This window comes from Plecotus auritus (genome assembly GCF_963455305.1).
Source record: "Plecotus auritus genome assembly, chromosome: 4".
NCBI lineage: Eukaryota > Metazoa > Chordata > Mammalia > Chiroptera > Vespertilionidae > Plecotus > Plecotus auritus.
In genome coordinates this window covers 182,247,719-182,271,553 of record NC_137775.1, presented here as the reverse complement: position 1 = coordinate 182,271,553, position 23,835 = coordinate 182,247,719, and positions in this window count along the sequence as shown.

Below are 23,835 nucleotides of genomic sequence, written 5' to 3'. Positions count from 1 at the left end.
CTCCCAATCCTGATTGATTTTGTTCTTTTTTTTTTTTTTCTGCCCTCTTAGATCCAAAGTTAAATGATAAACTGTTTATTACTGACACAGCCTTTTTTCCCAGCCCAGCAGTCTCCCAGGCGATCTCTCTGGCTCTGGTTTTCCCAGGCCTCATCAGGTACATTGTGGCTCCAATAACTCCCATGTTTGTCTGCAATTGCTCCAGGCAGATGTCTGAAAATCACCCACTGACAGATTTATGTTCGTCAACCTCTGAGACACCCTCCATCCCCACCCACAAACCGTATCATAGTTGTGGATGAAAGCCCTTGGAGGCAAGAGCACTGAGTCCTCTCAAGCACACACAGAGCTGAGACACAGCATTGCAATGGCATCCTGCCTGCCCGCCTGCCCTCCACCACATTCCCCTATAAACCCCCGGACTCCTCAGCAACGCACGTTTTCCTGGCCTGCTTTCTTCCCAAGATCTGGAAAGACTTGGGTCTCCAGGCTTTTTAAACAAGATTAAAAGGTCTCTTTTATAGCAACTTGCGGAAAAAACTCCTCAGAGGAAACGTGGTTGGCAGGTAGAAAAACCGGGACCTGTCTCCCTGAAAATCACAGCTGTGTTATCTTTTTCCTCCACTGATCACTTCCAGATTATCATTCAGGGCAGACAGCCAATTAGCCAGCCCTCCCTGTCACAGAGCCCGTCTCTGGCAGCGCTCATTTCTCCACAAAAGGGAGCACGTCTGAAGAAGTGTAGCTGGGCCATGTGCAGAACCTGGGGAGGGAAAACCTGTGAGTGAGCATGCTCTCGCCACAACAAGTCAGCACAGGAAGGTGAACCAAGAGCCAGTGCAGGCAGGAAGTTTGCCAAAGCCTTGAGACCAGACCAAACACAAAAGCTTCCTTTCTAAGAGGAAAGAGAGTTGAGCTGTAAGGAAAAACAGAATAAAAGCACTGTCCTGAGTGAAACTCAGTGATGGAGCCTGGTGTTGGAGAGTAGAACCCTTGATTCGGGGTCTTGCCTGCCTTTGGCAAGCAAGTTCTCTGCAGAGAAGCAGGAAGCACCTTTATCAGGCTTCTTGGTACCTGGCCATTGTTCAGATCTGCCCCAGGGAAGTGTGAACTACAGGCAACCACCTCTGCTTTGGGCGACTGGGCCAAACAACCCTTTCCTCACTGTGACTTCTTTGGAAAGATGGGTCAGAATAAGATGTTGGCACATCCGAAGTCTGTTCAATGAAGTTCACTAACCTGGCGGCATAGTAGAGACAGAGGTATATAGGGAAAAGATTTGGGCAGCATTCCATTTTCGGTGACAATGCAAACAAGTTGTGTCCCAGGAAGCCATTGTTTTGGCAGGAAATTGAAATGTACACACAACCAATTATATGGTCCATACCTACTATGGGCTGGGACACATCAGCACTAAGGACAAAGTCTGTCTTACTGGTTTAAAGGGCTTCAATAGCAGCTCCCTAACTCTGCCCTGAGGGGTACCAGTGTCCCCCAGGGTGTTAGTAGTCTTGTCTGTACATTCCTGTCACTGGAACAAGCTTAGGAAATACTTCCTTAAACAACATTGGACAGGTTTCTTCACTGAGGGGCTCTTCACTTGACCTTAATATGCTAATGTGCCTGTTAGCAGCATTTGCCAAGTGCAGTGGTCGGCAAACTGCGGCTCACGAGCCGCGATTTGCCGCTCTGTTGACTAATGAGTTTGCCAACCACTGCCTTAGGGAAAAACACTTAAAAAACGTTTTAATAATGTACTAATGTCTTTAACCTGAACTCAAAACTTCTGGGTAAGGGTAATGCCTTACGCAGTGGTCGGCAAACTCATTAGTCAACAGAGCGGCAAACCGTGGCTCGCGAGCCACGGTTTGCTGACCACTGCCTTAATCAATAAAGAAATTATAAAAAAAAAGAAGTAGCTGTGAACACAGGCCTCTGTGGTCAACACACTTGGCCAGTGGTCGGCAAACTGTGGCTCGCGAGCCACATGTGGCTCACGAGCCGCGGTTTGCCGCTCTGTTGACTAATGAGTTTGCCGACCACTGGGTTAGGTTTATATGCATGCATACAAATCCTTTGGTTGATCTCTCCCCCTTACCCCCATCCTCCCCTACCTTCCCTCTGATGGTCTGTCTGATCGGTGTTTCTCAGTCTCTGGATCTGTTTTTGTTCATCAGTTTATGTTGTTCATTCTATAAATGAGTGAGATCATGTGATATTTATCTTTCTCTGACTGGCTTATTTCACTTAGCATAATGCTCTCCAGTTCCATCCATGCTGTTGCAAATGGTAAGAACGCCTTGATTTTTACCTCAGCGTAGTATTCCATTGTATAGATGTACTACAGTTTTTTAATCCACTCATCTGCTGATGGGCACTTAGGCTGTTTCCAAATCTTAGCTATGGTGAATTGTGCTGCTATGAACGTAGGGGTGCATATATCCTTTCTAATTGGTGTTTCTAGTTTCTTGGGGTATATTCCTAGAAGTGGGATCACTGGGTCAAATGGGAGTTCCATTTTTAGTTTTTTGAGGAAACTCCATACTGTTCTCCACAGTGGCTGCACCAGTCTGCATTCCCACCAGCAGTGCACGAGGGTTCCTTTTTCTCCGCATCCTTGCCAGCGCTTGTCGTTTGTTGATGATAGCCATTCTGACAGGTGTGAGATGGTACCTCATTGTCTTTTTGATTTGCATATCTCAGATGATTAGTGACTTTGAGCATGTTTTCATATGTCTCTTGGCCTTCCTTCTGTCTTCTTTTGCAAAGTGTCTATTTAGGTCCATTGCCCATTTTTTGATTGGGTTGTTTATCTTCCTTTTGTTAAGTTGTATGAGTTCCCTGTAAATGTTGGAGATTAAACCCTTATCAGTGATAACATTGGCAAATATGTTCTCCTATGCAGTCGGCTTTCTTATTGTTTTGTTGATGGTTTCTTTTGCTGTGAAAAAGCTTTTTATTTTGATGTAGTCCCATTTGTTTATTTTCTCTTTAGTTTCCATTGCCCTAGGACAGTGGTCGGCAAACAGCGGCTCGCGAGCCACAGTTTGCCGCTCTGTTGACTAATGCGTTGGCCGACCACTGCCTAGGAGCAGTATCAGTGAAGAAATTGCTTTGGCATATGTCTGAGATTTTGCTGCCTGTGGATTCCTCTAGTACTTTTATGGTTTCCCGTCTTATGTTTAAGTCCTTTATCCATTTTGAATTTATTTTTGTTTGTATGGTGTAAGTTGGTTATCTAGTTTCATTTTTTTCCATGTATCTGTCCAATTTTCCCAACACCATTTATTGAAGAGACTGTCTTGACTCCATTGTATGTTCATGCCTCCTTTGTTGAATATTAATTGAGCATAGTGGCTTGGGTCGATTTCTGGGTTCTCTATTCTATTCCATTGATCTATATGTCTGTTCTTGTGCCAGTATCAAGCTGTTGTGAGAACAGTAGCTTTGTAATACAGCTTGATATCTGGTATTGAGATCTCACCTACTTTGTTCTTCTTTCTCAGGATTGTTGCAGCTATTTGGGGTCTTTTTTTTATTCCAGATGAATTTTTGGAAAGTTCGTTCTAGGTCTGTGAAATATGCTGTTGGTATTTTAATGGGGATTGCATTGAATCTATAGATTGCTTTGGGTAGTATGGACATTTTTATGATGTTGATTCTACCAATCCATGAACACGGTATGTTCTTCCATCTTTTTATGTCTTCCTCTATCTCTTTTTTCAGTGTCCTGTAGTTTTCCGCATATAGGTCTTTTACCTCCTTAGTTAAGTTTATTCCTAGGTATCTTAATTTTTTGGTGCGATGGTAAATGGGATTGCTTTTTTAGTCTCTCTTTCTGTAAGTTCATTATTGGTGTATAGAAATGCCATAGAACTCTTGTCACAGCTACTTCTTAAGATCTAATTGGACAGCCATGATCCAGGGCACACAGTTGGGAAGAACTGCTACAGGCCCTCAGTAAAGAGATGGTGGAGACCTGGAACAATAGTTTCCCATCAGGAAGTGACCATCTGGTTTTCTTTTCCTTGTAGTAAGGATGTCACTATTCACTGACCCTTACCCCAAGCTGTATAGACTATTACAGAGGCATGTATTGGTCTCCAGGCTGAGTGTGCTGAGTGTGTCATTTATATAGCATCTCATAGTACCTCACAACAAGCTATGGGGCAGGAATTACTCTCATTTTCAATGGACAATGAAAATGAGATGTTAAGGTCACAAAGAGTGGGGCTGGAAAGCTCTTTACCTTAGATGAACCAAGATGCACACCCTACATTCAACAGCAATAAAAGAAGCATCTCTGTGGCTTCAGTGTGGCTCAGTTGGTTAAGCTTTGTCTGTGTACCAAAAGGTTGACAGTTCGATTCCCAGTCAGAGCACATGCCTGGGGTTGCTGGCTTGATTGCATAGAGGGGGTATGTAGGAGGCAGACAATCGATGTTTCACTCTCACATCAATGTTTGTCTCTCTCTCTCTCTCTCTCTCTCTCTCTCTCTCTCTCTCTCTGTGTGTGTGTGTGTGTGTGTGAGAGAGAGAGAGAGAGAGAGAGAGAGAGAGAGAGAGAAAGTGAGTGTGTGTGTGTGTGTGTGTGTGTGTGTGTGTGTGTGTTAAAAAAATAAAGCAAGTGTCTTAGCTTGGGCCCAGTGATGAAGATGAGTAATTAGGAAAACACCCAGTTCCCTCATACTTAAATTTCCAGCTTTTAAATGTTTTAAATGCAAAAGAGCACTGTCATTTCACCTTGAAGTGTTTTCCTAAAACATATCTGATTTAATAAGACTCATTGTTAATAAGAAATTTGGCTGTACCTCTAATTATTAGTCTTTTTCACCAAATATATCCCACACAATATCCATGACCTTTCCTCACATAGCTACAAAAATCAGATTAGCCTGTCTTCAAAGGCAGCCACTACCTGTTCTGTCCTTAGAAACATAGATAGTTTTCCTTAAAAATGAGGCCTTGGCTGAAGCTTCACTAAAATCAGCCCCTAATAATTCTTTTCTGAAACATTCTGCAAACTTTTATGGGGGTTGCTTTGGCATGGCCAATATTTTTTCAGTGGTGTCAAAGTTTTGTGCTTACCAATTCCTATTAAAATCACATATTTTGCAGTTCCCAATAAAACTCATTGTATGGTATGCTAGAATAAATCTCAAAATCTCCCTGAAGTGCTAGAAACTTTCAGATATACGTCTATTAAATTTTTATTTGTCGAGCAAGCTGCGAGTGTGCCAAAATATGCATTTCATTGCTAGAATGGTCATAAGTCCACAAAGCTGTGGCAGAACCACGAAGGAGCAGTGAGTTGTCCATCACTAAACACCCATGTTTATCTAGCTGGGAATAGCTAGTCCATCCTTCCAAAGGAATGCCTGAGGTGGCTGTTCACTTAGGTATCTCCCATTCCTTAAACACACTGGGCATTCAAAATGCATTTGTTCAATTGAAACTGTAACCCTAGGAATAGGAGATCAGATTTAAGGTTTTTACCATACTTCTAAAGTACCAATACAGTCGGGTTCTCTTTTACCCTTAGAATGGAGAATTACAAACCAGAGCTAACAAAAGTGCTTTTTGTTAAGGCTAGGATAAATAATGTTTAACTCTACCTTCAAAGGACAAGACAAAGAGCCTGCAGGTAAAAGGGCTAGAGAGATTTCAGGTTAATATCAGAATTTTCCAGCAGATTGAGTGTGTCAGAGCTGTAGACTATCAGATGATAGGTGAACAGGCTCACAAGGGAAGACGTTTTCTGTTAAGCACTGTCTAGATCAGTGGTTTTCAGTGTGGTCCCCATACCAGCAGCAGCATCCTCACCTGGAGACAGGTTAAAAACCAAGATTCTCAGGTCGTATCCCAGATCTATGAATTCAGAAACTCTGTGGCAGAGGCTGAGCAGTGTGGGTTTTAACAAACCCTGCAGGTGATTCTGATACCAGCTAAAGTTGGGGAAAACACTGGCCTAAACTACCACTTGGCAAGAATGATGCAACCAACAGATGAATAATTGGACTGGATGGCCTTTCAACCCTGTAACTCCACAAGTCTAATAAGGTTCTTAGGCCTACATGATTTCCTTTTTGGAAATGAGGAACCAACCACCTAACTACACTCATGCCTGACCCCTGGGCAACACTATAAATTATGTAAAGGAACTAAAATATGTTATCACGGCTGTTATACGCTCTGGCCTTCAAATCTCCTGAGGAGCTTAAAAAAAACAACAACAACAAAAAAACCTGGCCACCCAGAATCTCTGGAGACATGGCTCACTAAACCTACCTTTTACCAGGTACTTTCACATTAATTATCTCATTTAATTTCTACAATAATCTTATAAGATATGTATTATAACCATCCCCATTTTTACAGATGAAAACTGAGGCTTAAAGTGGTTGACTAACATGTCCCTGTTCATAGAGACAGTAAATGCCTGAATGGGGATTCAAACACAAGTCTCAATACCCATTTTCCTGTTCTTCTACTCCCTACCCCCTTCTTCCCATATTAGAGACTTTCTGGGTGCCTGTGGTCCCTCAAGCCACCATGCTGCCCTCTGCCCACACTGGCCCTGTCACAGCAGCCTTCCAGCCCACACCCACTATTTCCTGTAGCTCTCTTCCTTTCTGTCCCCTCCCCTCTATGAATTCTTGACAGTGGGTATTTTATTCTTCACAAGATGCTTCCATTTGGCTGCCCTCAAACTCTCCCTCCATGAGCAAAATAAGAGGCTGCCTTTGGGTTGTGAGGTAAGGACGACCAGAAGGCCCTTAAAGCCAGCTGGACACTGGTAACTAAGATTCTACTTTTCTATCAATTAGCTAAATATTTTCATCCATCCACAAAAATTAAAATGACCACCAAAGGAAGAACACATTAGGTTGGTAACAGCCAATTACATTTTAGAGTCTGTAATCACTAATTAGTTATTTTCCACCTCAAAAGAGGGTTACTACATGAGGTAGAGGAACAAAGGGGTACAGAGCACAGGAACCTTCCAATGAGGGCTGACTTTGAAGAAGGTGGAAGGACAGAGGTAAGAGTCAAGGTAACAGGGAAGTACCAAGGGCCTGTGGGAAGGGGCCACACAAGTAGGAAAACTGTCACGGAAAAGGGAGGAATGAAGACTGCAGAGATGGCGCCTACCACTTGAGGATTTGCGGAGGGGCAGTTCTGGTCAATTAGCCGGTGGTCTGGTTGTTTTAGTCAGGGTCTTTAAATGCAAGCAACAGAAGTCCAGGGAGGTGATGTAACTCGCCCAAGATCACACTGGCCAGACATCGGCAGAGCCAGACCAGCACCCAGGGCTCCTGACTTCCTGTTTTCTAAAGGATATGTGCCTTAATGTGGAACTAAATTCAAGTCAATGGGAAATTGAAGAAAATGGAAGAAAGAGACCAAGCACATCAGTGGCCACCCTAATTTGCCGGGGTAGAATATAAAGTACATCCTATATGACCAAAAAGTATTTTTAATTTAAAAGGCAAACGGCTACAAAGGGTGACAAAGGGAGGACAAAGATAGGTTTTCAAAAGCAATGCATTAGATGTGTTTGTTTGTTCCTTCATTCATTTGTTTTAATCTGTGGGGCGATCTCTGCAACAAGTGTTTAGTTCTTCAGGAGGTGTTGTTTTTTTTAGTGTGGTTTTATTTTTTTCATTTAACCCTTTTTTAATTAAATTTATGGAGTTGACATTGGTTAATAAAATTATATAGGTTTAAGTGTACAATTCTATGGTACATCATCTGTATATTACATTGTGTGTTCACCACCCAAGTCGTCTCCTGTCACCATATATTTGACTCCCTTAACTGCTTAGTTCCTATTGGTTTCAGTGATGAGGCCACAGCTAATTTCTGCATATTTCTTTGCAAATAGGTCCTAAGGGTTCAAAAGGCCATGAAAAGAGGACTGAGAGAAACTGAACTTCTCTGCCTTAGGTGGGAAGACAACCAAGGGGTGTCTAGTCACAATGTCTCCTCAAGTGCTGCTTAGGCCCATCCTCTCTGATCTCACAAGAATACTGTTTGCATTTAAAGTATCTGTTCTTTAAAAAAAGATTAAATGTCATTTGTGGATCCTGATTCAAACAAAACAGTAAACAGATATTTTTGAGACAATTGGGAAAATGCTACTATTGTCTGAATATTAGATGAGACAAAGTTCTTTTCATTAAATGTAATGATTTTACAAATTTTTTTCTTTAAATGTCTGTATATTGACATGTAGAATGAAATGACATGTTAGTATTTTATTTATTTTTGGCTTATTTGTAGCTTTTATTTATTTTTTTATTATAGATAACTTTATTGAACATTTTCTAATGGCCAAGAACTCCCCAAAACACTTTCTATTCTTTTTTTTTATTTTAATATTTTTTAATTGTTGATAGTATTACAGATGTCTCCCATTTTTCCCCCCTTGACCTCCCTCTTCCCAACCCCTACCCACCCACCACAGATCTTCACCACCCTAATGTCTGTGTCTATGGACTATGTATATAAGTATATAAATTCTTTGTTTTATCTCTTCTCATCCCCCCAATCCCCACATCAAGGTATGTCAGTCTATTTCAAGCATCTATGCTTTGGGTCTTATTTTGTTGGTCTTTTCACTTAGTTCATTGGATTCCACAAATAAGTGAGATTATGATATTTGTTTTTCTCAGATTGGTTTATTTCACTTAGCATAATAATCTCACGGTTCATCCATGCTGTCTCAAAGGGCAAGAGATTCCTTTTTTTTTACAGCTGCATAGTATTCCATTGTGTAAATGTCCCACAGCTCTTTTTATCCATTCATCTGCTAATGGGCACTTGGGCTGTTTCCAAATCTTAGCTATTGTAAATAACACTGATATGAACATAGGGGTGCATATATTCTTTCTGATTGGTGTTTCAGGGTTCTTAGGATATGTTCCCAGAAGTGGGATCACTGGGTCAAAGGGAAGTTACATTTTTTTATTTTTTGAGGAAACTCCATACTGTTTTCCATAATGGCTGTACCAATCTGCATTCCCAACTGCAGTGAACTAGTGTTCCCTTTTCTCCTCAGCCTCATCAACACTAGTTTGTTCATTTTTTTATGACAGCCATTCTGATAGGTGTGAGGTGATAGCTCATTGTGGTTTTAATTTGCATTTTTCTGGTGATTAGTGATGTTGGACATTTTTCTGATGATTAGTGGTCTTTTGGCCACTTGTATGTCCTTTTTGGGGAAATGTCTATTCAGGTCCTCTGCCCATTTTTTAATTGGATTGTTTGTCTTCCTTTTGTTGAGTTGTATGAGTACTTTTTTTTATTTGTTTTGTATGAATACTTCATATATTTTGGATATTAACCCCTTATCAGATGTATCATTGGCAAATATGTTCTCCCATACAGTGGGCTCCCTTTTCATTTTGATGGTGGTTTTTTTTGCTGTGCAGAAAGACATGTTAATGTCTTAAAATCTATAATAATAAAAGCATAATATGCAAATAGACCAAACAACTGAACAGCAGAATGACCATCCAGACAACCTTCTAGACGACCATGCCATGACACACACTGGCGCCAGGCCAGCCAAGGCGGGTGCAATGCGATTGGTTGCCCCACAGAGTGAGGCCCAGGCCACAGGCCGGCAGGGCGATTAATGGAGGGAGGGGGAGCTCCGCGATTGCCCCAAAGAGGGAGGCCCAGGCCACCCTCTGCATGGCAATCGATCCCTGCAGGGCCTCCCTCTGCTGGGCGATCAATCACAGAGCTCCACAATCGATTGCCCCAAAGAGGGAGGCCCAGGCCACCCAGCTGGCTGTGCTGCAGCGGATGGGCAGGGCCTCCCTCTTCCAGAAATACCCACACAGAGGGAGGCCCAGGCCAGCCAAGCTATCGCACCCCACACCTATTGCCTGTAGAGGGAGGCAACTGGTGGAGGGGAGGATGGGCAGCGCTGCACAGATGGCAAACAGTGGCAGCGGCAGGGGCTGGGGGAAGGAAAGCCCTGGTAGGTTGTGATCACCAGCCAGGCCTAGGGACCCTACCCAAGGGGTCCCAGAGTGTGAGAGGGCGCAGGCTGGGCTGAGAGACACAACCCCACCCCACCCCCTATGCACGAATTTCATGCACCGGGCCTCTAGTAATTCAAATAAAAAAAAGAAGGGGGGAAGGAATATATGAAGTTAATGAAGAGGGCATAGGCTCTCCTGGCATTGGCAGAATCAAATGGCAGCTCAGTAGTGGGAGCCAGGGCAATACCAACTAGGCCCTCAAACTGGGAAACTGGTGAGGGTTATGCAGGTTGTCAGGCAAGAGACCTGGGACAAGGACAAGTCTCCACCCCAGCAGAGGAAAGTAGGCATGAATCAGGAGCACAAGCCAGAAAGCCAGGCAAACCAGCTGGGCATGCGTGGTGCGATCAGGAGTAAGAGGAGGGCTGGAAGTTAAGGCTCCATGAGCAGGTGCTCAGGCTTATTAATGCCGCTCAGATTTATTCAGTACATACTCAGAGCCAAATACTGAATACTGGGGATACAGGGGTGTATTAGTAGGTGTTCTCCAGAGAAACAGAACCAATAGGATACACACACACACACACACACACACACACACACACACATATACACACACACACACACATATATATATATATGGGAGAGGAAGAGAGAAAGAGACACTATAAGGGATAATGGAAGCTAGAAAGTCCAAAATCTGTAGGGTAGGCCAGCACACTGGAGACCCAGGAGAGCCTATATTCCAGTTGGAATCCAAAGGCAGTCTGCTATAGAATTCTCTCTTGCTCAGAGTTCTATTTCTTGTTTTATTCAGGCCTTCAACTGTTCTACTGATTGGATGAGACCCACCCATACAGTTTGGAGGATAATGGGTTTTACTCAAAAGTCCACTGATTTAAATGCTAACATCACCTAAAAAGAAAAACTCGCTCAAAGAAACACGCAGAATAATGTTTGACCAAATATTATTAACTAGGCCCACCCTAGTTAACACATAAAATTAACCATCATTAAGTTCAGGAACTGTGAGACTAAGGATAGGCCTTATACCTGGATGAACGTGCAGTCCTGATGTGATCCCTGCCATGGTCAGGAGAGAACTGGCCTGGGAGCTGGTGGAGCTGGGCCTGAAGAGGCTGTGCTGGGACCTGGTAAGGGACAGACAGCTTTGCCAGCCTTGGAGAGCTGTGACCCAGCACCTCATCACTAGAGCACAGGTGATGGGCAGACTGCCTGGGTTGGAGTCCTGCTCCAGCACTAGCTAGCTTAGGTATGTTACCTCACCTCTCTGCACCTCAGTCTCCTCCATAAAATGGGGAATAGCAGGAATATCTAAGTCAAATGAGGTAATTCCTTAATTCAATGAGTTAATTATTTGCAAAGCACAGAAAAGTATTGGTAAAGCCTGGCACCGTATAAGCACTATAGAGCTGCTTGCTGGTATCATTTGTAAGCACTAGAGCAGCTTAACTATTACACTCTACCTCATAGGCACTTAGGAAAGTTCAAATTGAAATTTTTCTCCAAATAGTGCAAAGTGAGAAGGAACTAAGCCATGCAGAGATTCTTATACTTCAGTCTCGTGTTTTTAAAAAGACAAATTGATTTTAGTTACCTAATTAAGACTCTTCTGGGTTTCCCATATCCTTAGGAAAGAGACCCAAATCCCTTTCTTGGCCTCTGAGGCCTGCCTGGTTTTCCCTGGATATGTCTCTACATAGGCTCATTTCTTACCTGCCCCCTCCAGGATGCCAGTCTCCAGTCATGCCAGGGTCTCTGTGCCCTGTACCTTTAGCGCCACTGTAGGGCTGTTCCCTGTGCCAGCCTTGGCCCATCCCTGTTTACCTGTCAACTCCTACTCATTACTCAGGGTTCAGTTTAAGCAAAAAAGCCCCCAAGACCAAGTTAACTACCTCCATTATGTGCTTCTGTAGCCCCCTGCTCTTCTTTGTATATTTCTCAATGTATTTCGAATTAGATGTTCAACCATCATCTGTCTTCCTCCCCATTCAGTCCACTCCATAATATCAGGCACCATGCTCATAGAATTCACAGCTCAACCCATGGGACCCAACACAGTGCTAAGCACGTAATGCTCAACAAATGTGTGTGGAAAAAATTTTAAAAATCTAAAGATAACAGGTTTCAGCTCTCAGGCAAGTCTGACTGATTTTTCATGGCCAACTGAAATGCCAGGTTGAGAAGGATTCTAAAGTTATGTCATATCGTGGCTGAATGAAACATCTGGCGTGGTGAGGGGTCCTGGGATGGGGCAAGGGCATTTGACATCCATCTCTTTATCTGCAAAGAGTTAACATCTCACAAAACACTGCTTCAGGTTTAATAGCAAACAAAAAGTTCAAGGGTGGCTTTTATCTGAATAGCAGTAGTTGCTGGAGCCACACTTACACTGTAAAAGCAAACACGCCCAAATGTTGCCATCTATTCAATGCCAATTTCAATCATCATTCTCACAGCTCTCGTGAATTCACAGATCCCTTTTTATGACCATAAAATGGTATCTGCATGTACTGATGCTGATTATTTTCATCCCCCTCTTAGAAAACATGTGCCATTGTGAGCAGTAAGACTTTTTAAGAAATCTTTATTGTTGAATGTATTACATATGTCGCCTATTTTCCCCCATTGACCCCCATAGCCAGCGCCTGCCCCCCACCCCAGGCCTTCACCACCCTATTGTCTGTCTGTGTCAATGGGTTATGCATATACGCATACAAGTTCTTTGTTTGATCTCTTCCCACCCACCCACCCCTGCCTTCCCTCTGAGATCCCACAGTCTATTCCAAGCTTCTATGTCTCTGGATCTATTTTGTTTAAGAGCAGTAAAGACTTTTGATTTGGGAGTTTGCCCTGGAGGACACCAATTCACAGCCTGCTGTTTCAAAAGAGAGCCGAGGCCATGGAGTGGAAAATTGGCAAAGTTTACACTCAGAAACTTCAGTTCTTTGATGGCCCATAGGGGATACCCACATCCCTTCCAAACCTCAGTGTCCTCCTCTGCAAAATGGGGACATATCTATATATATATAAAAGCCTAAGTGACTGGCCAACTGGCTGGCCAGTAGCTATGATGCGCACTGACCAGCAGGGAGCAGACGCTCAGTGCAGGAGCAAAAACCACAGGCATGGAAACATGGAACAGACTGATGAATCTCAGAGGGAAGTGGGGAGGGGAGAGGGCGGGAAGAGGTTCACCAACAATCTTATATGTATACTAGAGGCCCAGTGCATGAATTCGTGCACTGGTGGGGTCCCTCGGCCTCGGTCTGGCCTGCGGGATCAGGCTGAAACCAGCAGTCCGACATCCCCTGAGTGGTCCCGGATTGCGAGAGGGCGCAGGCCAGGCTGAGCGACCCAACCGGTACACAAATCCATGCACCGGGCCTCTAGTCTATATATATAAAAAGGCTTATATGCTGAGTGCATAGCAGACCAGTCACTATGATGTGCACTGACCACAAGGGGCAGACGCTCAACACAGAAGCTGCTGTGAAGCGCATTGGCCATTTACAGAGAAACAGCAGAGCAGACCCAACATTGACAAAGCAACACTCGGCTTCCCCCAAGTGGGACACAGGCCCCGCCACCACCCTGGAGCTACAGCCCACCAAATCACAGCCAACGCTGCCAAGGCCCCATGATGCAAAATGCAGCCCACAGCCCAGCCCAGCCTGGAAATGGTGTCTCTGGGCACAGGGTAATGATGTCACTATAGCAACACCCAGCTTACTCTCCCTAGCAACTCGCCGCCTCGCAGTTTCTTCAGCCCAGGAACACGACTTGCTTTATAGCCAGGTAGAAACATTTTACACTTTAACCAAATATTTGTGAAGCATTTTCCCATTTCTCATCTCATTTGATCCTCACAGAAGTCCTGGAGTAGGTAGATAGGAGACTCAGTGGAATCCTGTTTTCTTTTTATTAGCTGAAAAATGGAGATTTAGAAAGTTTAAAAACTTGACCTGACTAAAAAGAAGAAATGGTGGAAAAAAAATGACTTTAGGTTTTCTCACTGTGCAGAATAGACTCAAACACTGCTGCAGTTAAATATTTTACCCTTTGCTCTCCCTGCATGATCTACAATAATAATCTGCTTCATGTTGATATTTCCTGCTGTATTGCTGACAATTACCATGAAAGAGAAGTTGGGGTGCTTCACTGGGCTGGAAAAAGTTTAGCTACATCAGAAAGCAGGTCTAATTAAACAAGTTTGTTCTCTACATATAAAAGGTTAAGTTGACTCACATATGCACGATATTTATAAAGCTCTCACTGGCGTCAGTAGCATGCGTGTGTTTCGATCTATCATTGTCAATCGTGAATTTGGTTGACACTTCTATTATAGAGAAAGGGCAAATAGCTATATTAAAATATTTCTTCTAATCAATTTCCTTTCAATGTGCATGAATTCGTGTACTGGGCCACTAGTCCTATCCAATAGAAGAGTAATATGCAAATTAACCATCACTCCACTACACCCACAAGCCATGCCCACCAGCCAATCAGGAGCGAGTATGCACATTAACCCACCCAAGATGGCTGCAGCCATGGAGAGAGCAGGAGGCTTGGGTTTCCCTGGCAATGGAGGAAGCTAAGCTTTCCACACACTGGCCAGCTTAGGCCTCCACTCAAGGCTACAAAGTTTCAATTATAGAAGATAAATAAATCCCAACAAAAATGGCAGCAGCCACAGAGCTGGAGAGAGCAGGAGGCTTGAGTTGCCCCCGGCGATGGAGGAAGCTAAGCTTTCCGCACACCCTGGCGGGCCCAGGCCTCCACTCAAGGCTACAAAGTTTCAATTATAGAAGATAAATAAATCCCAACAAAAATGGCTGCGGCCACAGAGCAAGCAGGAGGCTTGGCTCTGCTCAAGGCTACAAAGTTTCAATTATAGAAGATAAATAAATCCCAAATACCAGGGCCTTTGCTTGGGTCGCCGGGGGGCATGGTCAGCCTGCAAGCCACCACAGGTCCCTCGCCCAGGCTGCCCCACACCCCAAGGGAACCCCCACCCTGATGTGGGACACCCTTCAGGGCAAACCAGCTGGCTCCCACCTGTGCACCAGGCTTCTGTCCTCCTATCTAATAAAAGAGTAATATGCAAATTGACCAAATGGCTGCCACAAGATGGCCAGCAGGGGAGGGCAGTTGGGAGGGACCAGGCTTGCAAGGGAGGGCAGTTGGGGGTGATCAAGCCTGCAGGGGAGGGCAGTTAGGGGTGACCAGGCCAGCAGAGGAGGAAGTTGGGGGCGACCGGGCCTGCAGGGAAGGGCAGTTGGGAGGGACCGAGGCCTGCAGGGGAGAGCAGTTAGGGGTGACCAGGCCTGCAGTGGAGGGCAGTTAGGGGTGACCAGGCCTGCAGTGGAGGGCAGTTGGGGACAAACAGGCTGGCAGGGGATCAGTTAGGCATCAATCAGGCTGGCAGGGGAGTGGTTAGAGGGTGATCAGGCTGGCAGACAGAGCAGTTAAGGGCAATCAGGAAGGCAGCCAGGCGAGCAGTTGGGAGCCAGCAGTCCTGGATTGTGAGAGGGATGTCCGACTGCCCGTTCCGGGATCGGGCCTAAACGGGCAGTCGGACATCCCTCAAGGAGTCCTAGATTGGAGAGGGTGCAGGCTGGGCTGAGGGACACCCCCCCCCATGCACGAATTTCATGCACTGAGCCTCTAGTTTATTATAAAAGGATATAACGTAGGAATGGCCAGATGAAAGAGATGCATATGGGTAAAGGGTGCTGAGCTTTTATGCTCTGAGTGCACCATCCCCTCCAAATAGCCCCAGTTTCACCAATCCAGAGCCTCTCTGAACCCCACTGATTTGAGTTTTTATGGAGGCTTCATTACTTAGACATTGATTCAGTCATTGGTGCTTGAACTCAATGTCAAGTCCCTCTTGCCTCCTTGGAGGTCAAGGAGTGGGACTAAAAGTTCCAACTTTCTAATCAAGTGGTTGGCAACCCCCATGCTTAGGTGACCTGGGGCTGTTCCAAAAGTCGCCCAATTTACATAACAAAATACACCTTTATCTCCCTCATCTCTTAGGAAATTCCAAGAATTTTAGGCGCTCTGTGCCAAAAATGGGACAAAGTCCAAATATGTATTCCTTCTTATAAATCACAATATCACAATTAAAAAGTCAATTAAATTTAAAAATAAAGTTTTAAAATAAGTGAAACAGATGGGTGATATTCACTATGAAAGGCTAACACTGAGGAAGCCAGGAAAAGGTGAGAAAGCATTGCTCCTGGGAGATATTAACAGATGAGTCACCATCAATTCCATGAAGTCACTTCAGGAGGCTCAGTGCATCAACAAGTTCCTTCCTGTGGTTAGGATCTACTGTGTCTCACACCAGGGAAGTGCAAAGGGAAGACAACAGCTTTGGGAGTGTGTAGTTATACACACTCCTTCTGAAAACTGCAGGGGCAGCTCCGCTGACCTACAGAGAGAATTCCCAGGGGGAAGGCTATTTCTCTGACATCTGCATCGATACTGGAAGAAATAGAAGGTTGTTCTCCAGACCTGTTCAGTAGTGGGAAGCACGTTTTCCTGGGATGTAATCTGAGGAGACCCAGATGGAAGAAGGAAAGAGCAACAAGTTAGAAAAGGGAAGCCAAAAAGATTGAAGATAAAAAAAGCCAACAGGTGGATTCATAATTGTGTTCTAACATGAAGAAGAGCAGGAGAGACTGAAAGTGAATTGTACAAGATGTGGACTTGAACTTCACTGAAAGAGGAATGTTAAATATCCCTGGGTATGTTTTAGGATGAGATTGGCAACTCATGGCTTTGTAATTTAGAACAGGAGAATGGAGAAAATGAACTTTTTTAAAACTGGTATTTTTTCCTAATTACATAATTTGATAAGCATGTTGCAAATTTGGGAAATAAAAAAAATCTCAATGAAGAAAATCATACATAAATATATTGCCCAGAGATAAACGCTGTACACATGTTGGGGTATATACTTACAGCCTTCCATTTCTACAAATGTGTACATGTTTTTATCAAAGTCACATTCACACAGCATTTCCTGTTTTACAGCCTGTTTTTTCCCATGTAACAGCATAACATGAAAATGTTGCCATTCAAATGAATTTTCCACTATGTGAATTTTAATGATATAGTATTCCATGGTATAAATATATGATAATTAATCTAGTAGTCACCAGTTACTGGGGGTGCAGGGGGTGTGGTTAAGAGGAATAATTTAATAGGGCAAAAACAACAGCTTGTTTAAATGGTAATTTCTTTGCCTGTAAAGTTAAGCATTTTCCACATGCTGGTCATTAGCTGGATTTTCACATATCCTTTAGTCCTGTGAGTCTATAATTGGGAACCAGCGCTTGCTATATGGCCTACAAGGATTTCAACCAGAAATGGAACCGGATGATAGGAAATGGAGAATCTCATGCATGTGCCCTGCAGGACAACAGAACTTAAGAGATGAGAGACTGACTTCCCATAAACGTGTGACTTACAGAGAACAGAAATTTATCTCCAGACCAATGAGCATTGGCCAAGAATCTCTTCCCATTCTCAAGCCAATGAACTTATTGCTTGGGCTCTGGCCCATAAATGCAGCTCACCCCAACCCTTCAATGGACACGCCTGCAGCTTGCTACAGTTTATGATTCTGTATAGCAATTTCTCTGCTATTCCCTAATAAACTCCACTCCTGTAATTTGAGCTTGCCTCAGTTTACCTCTTTATTTAGGTTGACACTAGTATCACATATTTAATAAAAGACTTTTGGCTAAAGCATACAGGATGAAGCTCTATGTTTATTCTTGTTATCATTATGTACTACAATACACGGTTTAAATTTGTACATTTGAGCTGTGTTACTGCATTTTGAATGCCAGTATTGGACTCATAAAAAAGCAGCTGTTCTTTTGAGGTATTTATTCTCTTATTAACAAGATTGCCTGATTTTTATATTAAAACTATATTTATTTTATTTCCCTTTTATTGCCAATGTAAATTAAATGGGTATTTTTCTTTGCATTTATTTAAACTTTATTTTTGAACACTTGTGCATAAAATATTATAAAACCCAGTTAATATTAATCAGATCCACATTTTTTAAATTCTTATTTGCAATAGCATTAAGTTTAAATCTGTATGCATATGTGTATATTTTGGATTGTTTCCATAAGGTTTTAGAAAGTGAGAAATTGACCACAGGGAGACAAAACTGAATATTTATATCAATCCTATTCTTTTACTAACTCATAGAATTTCTAACACAATATACAATTCCTATTCATCTTCAATAACCATGCAAATATTTGTGTCAAGCAGCCTAATCAGAAGGCATGTATACATTTATTAGGTGTTCATATATTTTTACATATGGCAAAGTTAAGAAGCCAAAAAACAGTCTCTCTACATTAAAATGCTTGAGCATTAACTAGATAAGGCCGAATAATGCTTCCCTCTTGATTTATTGTTATAGTATTTTTAAAGAATGTTTTATTGCTTCTTTCTTATAGTAAAATGAAACTGTAAGCGTACATTACTTTGTTTTTCTATTGGGTCTTAGTTAACTGTGCCAACATGTAAGTGAGGGCTCAAATTTTCAACTGGCATCAACAGTTATGCCTATGAATTGGACTAGTCAACCATTATATTTTCAAGGCCCTATAGCTTACCCAAATAAATAAAGTTCATTATAGATCTGCTTACTAAACATAATGTACAAATATTTGTACAAACTGCAAATAATTCTAAGATTAGAACCAGTAAATTAGTTCTCTGCTCTGAATTTTTTAAAAAAAATTATGAGGGAAGGTGGGGGAGCTGCTCTGTAGTCCGCCATCATCTTGAGAAGCAGCATAGCAGCACTCCCTTTCAAGTTTGATTTTTATAGCAATTTAATCACTATAATTGGTGGGCAAAGAAGAGGTGATTTCTGTAATTCTTGTGGGACCAAAGCCAAGCAGATGTTGTTTTCTGTTCTAATGTGATTTTCTACATTGGCCTTTAAGGGAGATGCCACAGAGCCTCATTTCTGTACTAGAGAGAGGGCTAGCTCTCCATGAAGATGGTAGGTCGTGCATGTCCAAGGGCCCCAACAAACTCCGTAGCAGGACATTGAAGGCACTTCCTGCCTCTCTTGGACCCAGCCCACACCACTCAAGTCCAGCTCTCTGGGATTTTAGAAGAGGCATAAAAATGTTCTGGCTCTCAGTCTCCATCTATAAAATGAGAGGATTGGATTCAACATCTAAGATCTTTTCCAGCTCTACATTCTATGAAGTTGTTATATTAAAAATCCATGGTTGAGATAATCATATGCTATGTAGTTGGATTTTTAAAAGTAAACATAACAAAACAAAAATTAAGTTCACTATAGATTTTAGACTTAATATGTATGAATCACTCTGATTAAGATGCTTGACTTGTGATATTCACTACAGAGAATCATATATGAAAGCAGATTTTTATTTGCTGCTTGAAAACTAGAGGATTAATATTTTAATGTGGTGTATTGGGATAGTGACATTTCACACTTCATTTTAGCTCAAATAATTTTCAGTTTAAATTATATACCACCTTTTGAGCTTAAATAATATACCATATCCTATATAATAAAGAGATAATATGCTAATTAGATCGAACACCAGAATGACCGTCTGGACAAAGCCACGGCTTCGAGGTCCGAGCCCCTTGCATGAATTTCGTGCATTGGGCCTCTAGTTTATTATAAAAGAAATTAAATTTTCTAATTCATTCAAATATCCTCTGAGTTTATCCATTTAAAAATATTTTTCAACCCAATCACATTATTTCCTGAAGCAGTTTCAAAACCAAATCAAAGATCTACCATCATTCATTCTTCCTATCTAGCAAACCCCCAAGAGAATTTGTTTGAAGGTAAATTTTTTAGAGAATAAATACCAAATCCAAAGAAATTGGTTTTTAAAAAACTTTATTGAGGAATAATTGACAAAAGTAATTGTATATATTTAAAGTGTACAACGTGAGGGTTTAATGTACATCTCCATTATAGAATGGATATGTATAGAATTTCTTCACAATTGTTTTTGTCACATTAGGCAGCAACCTTAGGACTCTAGTCACAATACTACACTCTCTGAGGAGATACAAAACAAACCCAATAAAACAAGCACAATAAAAATTCATCTCAAGGCTGTAGCTTCCAGAGATTAGGATGCTTTCTTTTGTCTAGAGCACAAAGTACTTTTAGACAATAGGGATCTTATTCAAATGTAGATCTTGATTCCATATGTCTTCTATTGGGCCTCACTCAGTCTTAATTTCTAACTTGCTCCTCAAAGCCCCCAGGCCAGCAAGATCAGCATCTCCTGGGAGTTTGTTGGGAATAAATGCAGATGCACAGACCCCACCCCAGACCTACTGATTCATAATCTGCATTTCACAAGATCCTCAGGGGATCTGCAAGAGCATTAGCATTTGAGTAGCACTAGTTTACCTCAATGTAGGGATTATTTCCCAATGGGTTTGTGTCACTTCTTAAATTTTGCTCCCATACACCGTATCTGGAGTGGGTGAATTTTTCCCCTTGTACACTTTAAAAGCATGGAAATCCCTTTGTGACTATTTGATCACAGTCCAGAGACAGCTGAAAAAACTGGCTCTCTGATGCCATGCCACAAGAACAGTTCCAACTCAAAGAGGAAACTTGAACTTTTTTCTTAGAGCAGTGGTTCTTTGCATCATCAGAGAGCCCTTCAAAAAGACCAAAACTCAGGTCCAGCCAGTGTGACTTAGTGGTTGAGCATCGAACTATGAACGAGGGTGTCACCATTGATTCCTGGTCAGGGCACCTGCCTGAGTTGCAGGCTCATTCCCCAGTAGGGGGCGTGCAGGAGGCAGCAAATCAATGATTCTCTCTCATCATTGATGTTTCTCTCTCTTTCTCTCTTCCTCTCTAAATATATATATATATATATATATATATATATATATATACACACACATATATATATATGTACACATATATATATACATGTATATATACATACACACACACACATATCCTATATAATAAAGAGGTAATATGCAAATTGACCCTCATGCCCTCACACAAGATGGCCGCCCCCATGTGGTCAAAGATGGCCACCACAAGATTGCTGTCAGGGGAGGGTAGTTGTGGGCGACCAGGATGGCAGGGAAGGGCAGTTAGGGGCAACCGCCGGCAGGGGAGGAGGGCAGTTGGGGGCAACCAGGCCAGCAGGGGAGGGCAGTTGGGGGCGACTGGGCCAGCAGGGGAGGGCAGTTGTGGGCAGTCAGGCCAGCAGCGGAGCAGTTAGGCATCGATCAGGCTGGCAGGGGAGTGGTTAGGGGGTGATCAGGCTGGCAGGCAGGCAAGCGCTTGGGAGCCAGCAGTCCCGGATTGTGAGAAGGATGTCCGACTGCCGGCCGTGGCTGCTGAGGGGCCCAGGGAGCAAGGCAGGGCCGGACCGGCGACTTGAGGGTGGGCAGCGCCGCGCAATTTCGAATCACGCGCTAGGCTCCTAGTATATATATAAAGACCAAAACTCAGACCATACCCCAGCAATTAAATCAGACTATCCAGGGCAGTGGTTCTGGAATTTCAGGTGCATTTCACTCACTGAAGGGCACGTTAAAGCACAGACTGCTGGACCCCAAACTCAGTCTCTGATTCAGTAGGTCTAGGATAAGGCCTAAGAATCTGCATTTGTAACAAGTTCCCCGGTTACACTAATGCTCTTTGTCTCTGGACCACACTTTGAATCACTGCTCAAGGAGTTGGCCCTGAGGACCAGTATTCTTTAAAGCTCTTCAAGAGATTCTAACATGCAGTCAGGTTTGATAACCACTGTCCTGGAGAAAGATGAGATGAATATTAAAATTATATTGGTTTCTCCTACATCAACATCTTATGAACCTGTTTCACCACATTAAATCATATATCCTAGCAAGCAACCAATTTTGGCAAGGACTATCCTTAGTTCCAAAACTTCTTGGCAAAATGAAATGTTCAGGGAGTTTAAAAAATATTTATGGGTCTGTTCACTACCAGTATGTGAACCCCTTAAAAGCAGGGACTTTGTCTTGAATACACCTTTATACTCCTAGGTACCAAGCATGGGGCCTAGCACAAAAGACATGTTCAATAACTGTTTATAGAATTAAATCTATCAATTGTCCACCCAGCACCAGCCACCTGGAGATGGGCATGTGCTCTATCAAGAAAGGGCACAATTGTCTGAAGTTTTCATTTTTCACCAAACTGTCTTGACAGCCTATAAATGTAATTAAAACTTCTGAATGTTGCCACAAATATTAGACAAGCAAATTATCTTCTCACAGCCCGTTCAGTCAGCATGTAAATGTAATATCCCCAGTGGGAGCCAACCTTGAGAACCAGCTTTATGCGTGGAAGGTGGGAAGCATAGTTTAAGGAGTCCCCTTAGAGGCAATGAAGAGTCAAAGGTTGAGGAAGGTGTGTAGCCCTCCCTGCATGACTTAAATGAAACACCTAAGGTTTAAAAAATAATAACAAATTTTTTAAAAAAAAGAAGTAGTATAAAGAACACAATGGATAGCGGATATGACAGAAATAAAAAGACAGCACATAAAAAAATACATAAAAAGACCTGGAGAGATTAGTAATCACTGAATAATTAAATTTAATTATCAAAATCTTAGTGGTATAGAGTCTAAACTGATTATTATGGTAGGTACTACGCAAATCCAATTTTAAGATAACTTTTATGTCAATGAAACGTATTATGTGTATAACATCCAATGTGTATGTTAATCTACCCTAGCTCCTAAATTTTGGTAGCATAATGTTGCAGGATTATAAAATATATCAATTTAACCTTAGGTTAATGTTCAACAAACATGTATTAGTTTACCCAGTGCACTGTTGGTGGGAATGCAGATTGGTGCAGCCACTATGGAAAACAGTGTGGAACTTACTTAAAAAATTAAAAAATGGAACTGTCTTATGACCCAGTGAGTCCACTTCTGAGTATATATCTGAAGAAACCCAAAACACTAATTCAAAAGAATATATGCATCCCTGTATTCACTGCAATGTTATGTATAATAGCCAAGATATGGAAGCAACCCAAGTGCCACAAATAGATAATGGATAAAAAAGTAATGGTACATATGTATAATAGAACAGTGCTCAACCATAAAAATAATGGAATCTTAACCATTTGCAATAGCATGAATAGACCTAGAGGGTATTATGCTAAGTGAAATAAGTCAGAGAAAGACAATACCATATGATTTCACTTATATGTTGAATCTAATGAACAAAATAGACTGTTGAATCTCAGAGGGAAGGCAGGAGTGAGTGGGTGGAAAGAGATTCATCAAAGAACTTGTATACACATATGCATAACCCATGGACACAAACAATAGTGGTGAAGCTCTGGGGCAGGAGGGCATATGCTGGGTAGAAGAGGTCAGTGGGGAAAAAAGGGGACATCTGTAATACTTTCAACAATAAAGATTTTAAAAATAATAAGTAAAGAACTAATTAACAAACAAGCAAAATAGAAACAGATTTATAGATACAGAGAACAAACTGATGGTTGCCAGAGAGGAAGGATGTGGTGGGGTCTGGGTGAAATGGTGAAAGGATTAGAAATACTTATTTGTAGTAACAAAATAGTCACAGGGATATAAAGTACAGCATAGGGAATATAGTCAACAATATTGTCATAACTATGTCTGGTGCCAGTTGGGTACTGAAATATCGGGGGATCAGTTTATAAAGTAGATGATTGTCTAACTGCTAGGCTGTATACCTTTAACTAATACAAAATGATGTTGAATACAAACTGTA